The sequence below is a fragment of the Merops nubicus genome, unplaced genomic scaffold (assembly GCF_000691845.1).
Source record: "Merops nubicus isolate BGI_N331 unplaced genomic scaffold, ASM69184v1 scaffold25997, whole genome shotgun sequence".
In the NCBI taxonomy this organism is placed as follows: Eukaryota; Metazoa; Chordata; class Aves; order Coraciiformes; family Meropidae; genus Merops; species Merops nubicus.
In genome coordinates, this window is record NW_008618746.1 from 22,739 (window position 1) to 28,738 (window position 6,000).

Here is a 6,000-nt window from a genome sequence, read left to right on the forward strand (position 1 = left end):
TTTAATCCATATGAAATAAAATTGCTTTAAGAGTTTGGTAGAAATGCAGCATTTTACATGTTTTAGCATGAAAATACTGTATTAAGTAATTTTATGAATTGGAAGGTTTCAGGATATTACTGCTAATAAATTATTACTATTACAGGATAAATTATTATTATTTAATAAGCACTAAGTCAGTGAAACTTGAGCAGATGATTTAGGATTTGTTTTAATTAATTTATATAGTATCACACTACCCAAGAATTTACAAACTTTTCTAATTAAAAATAAGTCCACCTTGCACAGCACAAAAAAGGGGACCCTTTCTTTTTCAAATTTCTGCTATGCTACACTTATAAATACTCAGCTACAGCTACAAGTCTTCCACAAAACACAAACACAAAATGAAAACACGTTTCCTGAGTGTTGTTAATAGAAGTTGCTGCAATAGGCAATTCTGCAGAGATGAGTAACAACACCAGAAATGAAATTCAGGAGCTAATCCATCTGCAAACAGAAGAAAAAGAGCATTGAAACAAATACAACATGGAAAAATTTTTGTTTTAGAACTTAGTCAATTAACAGCTGATTTCCTAAGGACCCACTAGGGGTCGATAAATCCACATAGTCATAAAGTTCATAGTAGCATGGAAAAAGTAAACATCCTGGAACACTGATCTCTGATATGTTATGGGTGTAACTAGAAAAAAATATACAACCATTCAAATTAGCTATATCATTTCACAGTAAAAAGAAACTATAAAACACAGTAACTAGTATTGCTCAGTTTTATGCTCATTGCAAAATACATAGGAGAGAATTTTACAGTTCAACACTAAAATAATGGATCATGTAAGAAGGGAAAGACAAAGTGATAGTAAGGTTGAATCCCTAAGGAAGGGATGATGATGAATCTTCTAGATAAAAGGCTGCCCAGTATATGATGTAAAAACAGCTACACTAACAGATCCCCTGTGACAAACAGAAAATGTTACCACTACTTCAAAGGAACTTTAGAACTATAACTTAACTGATGAGATTAAATCATTTTTCTATTATTTAAAAATCATTAAGTAGCTTTTTTCATGTGTAACCTTGGCTTACATTTGTAACTTGGTTACACTTGTAACCTTGGTTACAGCCACCACAGATGGGTAGCTTTCTTTATTAGGTACTCTCCAGTGGAACACTAGAAATGTCTCTTAAAAAGGCAGTTCCATGCATAAAAGGTCCAAATGAATCACAGAGATTTCTTCTGCAGACGTGCTACAGTACAAAAGAGGCTGAACAGCAGAATTCTGACAAGTCCATGTTGTTACAAAAGAACTTGCATACTATGCAGAGTGTAATGAAATCAGGCATTTCCACACTGGGCTTTGGTAGAGTGAGCAGCTCTTGCACTTATATCTTCATCTTCTACAAGGGCTGAATACAATCTGTCACAGGTATAAGATACCATCTTATTCCAGCCTTACTGTATTGTAAATATTCTAAAGCATTTGTGCATTAAGTTTCAGGTAAAGAGAAATCTTAACTTAAGTGAACTAAAATACATTCAGGACAAAATGTGCTTACATGCTTTCTATACCTGTGGAATAAGCTTATAACAGGGTTAAGTTTTCTTGTAAGGAAAAACTGATATTCAACATCCCTGTAAATGAGCCCATTGAACACTTCAGATCTTGATGAGTCCTGAGGACACTGGAAGGGCAATTCCATCGCTAAGAAGATGAGATCATTAGAACAGCACGTTAAGAGGCCAGCTTACAACCTAGTGTTGTAAGATAAGAGAGGTTGTACTCATAGAAAAGTTGGTGCTTAAGATGCTGTAGTGTAAAGGACTCAAAATTAAAGTTAAAACAACTGTCAAGTGTCCTAGGTTACTTCACATAACTAAAATGCAGGGCTTCACATACTGTACTCGGGCAAATTTTTGCACATTATAGCTTAAAACCAGAAAACAGCAACAAAGAAAGCTTTTAGGCAACTATGTATTTCATAGGTTAAACATACCTTCTCAGGACTGCAGGTGCAGCACAGAAGTTTAAGATCCTAGAAATGTATTTGTATCTCACTCTACTTCAAGAGATATTCCGTGCTGTATTTCAAATATATTCTTCCTACAACCATGGTTGAACAATGCATTAATCAGTTAACACCTGAAGGAAAAATAACACTGAAAAATCATATTCAAGCACAGGGTTTTTGTTCATAAATCTATTTACTCCCCATATTAAAACTATGGAAACTAGCTTTGGCTTTAATTCCCAGGCACTATGATTTTTAATGTGAGGTTTTACCCAGCTATGATAGTAACAAAAATGTACATCAAAACACATCCCAATAAGCCCCAAACTTTCTCCTCAGCATATGTATCTACACTTTTTATGCTGAGCCTGAATTAGACAACGTTTTTATCTTGGCATACTTGTGGTCTTCATGAGATCTATTTACTATTTCTATCCTTAAGATTCAACTAGATGAATTCTTCTTACATTAAGATCCTTGTGGCAAAACAAGAGTTTTAGATTTAAATAAGGAGAAATTAGAAGAAATGGGAAGATAATTATTACAGCAGAATACTGTTTAATGATTTTCATTGGTTTTGGATTAGTTTTGTGGTTTGCTTTAAGTAGTTTTGCTTGCACTACAGTATTAAGTAGCATGTGTGTAAGGATTAGAATGGAGCAGAAAGTAGCTCTCCACAGATCTCTGGTTAGGGAAGTAAAGGTATATTGCAGCATGAGAAGATTTATGAAAGAACAGACTATAAAAATAAAGGAACAAATAATTGGAAAGCTTATGAAGATGAGGTTAGGAACAGAGAAGGCTGCATTCCAGAGGCTCAGTGGAAGCCATCCTTAGATCAGAAACATCCCACTAGCCCTCGTCTTCTATGAAGAGTGAACTACCTCCTTGGACACACATTGAGATATCATACATAGAAAAGAAAAAGACAACTACTGTGCTCCTTCCCCCTTTTATTTTCTTCCTGAAGTGTTTCATTTTATGGACCCTGGTTTCCCACTAGTCCTCATCTTCTATGAAGAGTGAACTACCTCCTTGGACACATATTGAGATATCATACATAGAAAAGAAAAAGACAACTACTGTGCTCCTTCCCCCTTTTATTTTTTTCCTGAAGTGTTTCATTTTATGGACCTGGAAGATCTTGGCACAGTCTCACAGTATACACTGAAAAAGATAAATCTTCTTGCAGCTTCAGTATTTTGGACTCAAGTTACAGCAGGCATGCCACTGCCAAATACATTTTCTGCATTGTATTCCAGAATAATTCCTCTTCTACATTTATGTTTATAAACACACAATAAGATCTGTGACTAATATTAAAGAAGCACTTTGAAATTTCTTTTTGTTTTTACAAGTATCTGAGTATTTGCTTTCATGAGCACATCTTGTATCTAGGCAGTACTGACATGACAAAAATGTCTGAATAATAAGTGGTGACTTATTTACAGCAGGACTAAAACCCCACCAGTGACAAAAATCTGTGAGTTACTGATCACAAAACAAACTGAACACTGCCAAGATCTACTGCTGTACATGTATAAGGACAAGTGATGTCATTAAGCAACTCAATTTCCCTGAAACAGATTAAGCTGAATTTACATTGGGACAATGGCTATGCCAACTTCTAGTACAAAAAGTGGTCTACTAAAAACATCAGCCTCTATACGGACATATTCTGAATAAATCAAGGTATATAAGAACACACCTGAAACAATATTGTAAATAAAACATGTGAAATTGCATTAACAGCCCTAATTAAGATACCAACAATACTTTAGTAGGAAAATACTTTTCAAAAAAAATTCTTTACCTTAGTAAGCTTCCAGTGGCAAAGTATTTTAACCAGCCTCTCATTTTAACTACCACATCTTTTTTGGGTTTTGTCATGTTTAAAAATTAATAAAAGTTAAACAAACTCAGGAAGTTTTCCTTAAGTTTCTAGTTCCTTAATTTTCCTAAACTTAGGGTTTCCTCTCCTGGTTCATATTTTGTAGTGCAAGTATATTACATCAAAGGAATTTATTATTGACATCAATTTTTGCAACTAAAATATAATTTGTATTTTCAAACCCTAGTATTTTTATTCTTCTTAACATATTTAGAACTTAGAAATGGCAAGTGACCCCTGCCTGCTTCCTGGTCCAACTAATGAGTCCACTATCAAATGACCTGCTTTGGCAATTTCTAGGTTACATTTTAGGTCAAAGATACCCAACTCGAGTACCAGGAATCATCAATACTTACAATCATTTACGTCTGTAAATGAGAGAAAAAAAAGGTTTGGGTAAATCCTCTGTATGCAAAATTGTTTAAAGAACTTCCACTATGCTTCCTTAGAACTGTAATATTGCTTATTTAATGAGCTGTTAGTGAAGTTCTGTGCCTTGTTTTAAAGAAAAGTTTGAAAGAACAACTCTCATTAGCAAAAAGCTATGGATCATATCAGCAAAATGCCACTGCCACAAAACAAACCCACTTTTATACTGTAATTAAACTATCTGTGGGTAGACAGGGGGTTAACTAGACCAAACATAACAGGAGCTAAAGCTCATAAAGATATAACTAAGACCTGAATGCACATATCCATTGTACCTGTTAATTATTACACCATTTCTTAATTTGTGGAAAGGTGCTCTATTCCTAATAGCCAATGAAATCCTAGCTTTTTATCTCTGAAATGGTCAGAGTCTGATTGACGGGTCAATGATCTATTAAAAACCAGTAACTACATCAGCAAGTTTTACATTTGCAAGACTCTGCAACTAAAGTTTAATATACCTATTACAAGAAATACATGAACCTAAACACTAAGACAAGAATTCTCATTTTGAAGTTTTTTTTTTAATGAACAATTATGTCGTTAACAGTTCATCTCTAATGATTTGCTACGCTTAAGACAAAATTAAAAATAGTTTTAAAAATCTTCTTCCTGCAGTTAAATCCTCTACAAAGACTGTGTCATGCTACATACAGGGCCTTAAATTACCATTACAATACCTTTGAAGTATTCATTGCTTTTATTCCATATTTCACTATTCATTAATGGTATTCACTCACCATCAGGATCAGTTAAGCATTAGGCCAAGGTAATTTAAAGACCAGAATTAAAGCAATATAATGCACAAGTGTAATTTCTTTCCCCCTCTGGACTTCTCATACAAACCCAACACATTTTTTGGAGGGGAGGAGGTTAAAAACAGTATAATCTTGCAGCTTTGATTTGGTACAGCTTGATGATGAACATATTAACCTGTAAGTAGCTAATAACTTTTTCATATTGTAGGAGTCATTATATTGTCCTTTACCTGCTGAAAAGCTGGCTCTGTAGTTAACAAATACATGAAATAGGACAGCCTTTAAATTCTAATTTTTAACTCCTACTGTGAGCTTTCCTCTACTTCATTTGCATGCCTGATTTTACACTTCTATCTGTACCATGAACAAAATTAAAAGATGGTTTCACTGACATGACAACAGAAGAAGCTGAGTTAATGGCCATCTTCAGAGTATTTTACTTTCAGTTCAATTCAAGCTGTAGGGTTGTTTGGTCAGGGTTTTTTTACAACAGTCCATTCCATATGATGGTAGAGTAGAAAATCTATGAAGACATTTGCCAACAAAAGGAAAAATATAAATAACCCCCTGGATGCAGAATCCTGATTACACCACAGGAAACACTTCTGGCACTTTTACCATGCTGGCTATATCTTCCTCCAAAACTCAAATTTATCTTCTTAAAAGCCAAGTGCTATACATGTACAACAATCCTGAAAAACTAAAGAAACATCAAGCAGTGCAGTAAGCTTCACACACTTAGAATCTGAAACAACTCTGGGATGAAGTGAGGAACACATTATGTTTGCTTGCAACCCGTGCCAGAAGAGAAGGATGATCTTTATGCCAACAACTCATGCTGGCACTGCAAATGAATCAATACACCAGCAACAGCACCTACCACCAAATCAGTAAGAAGCTTGGTCCAAATAT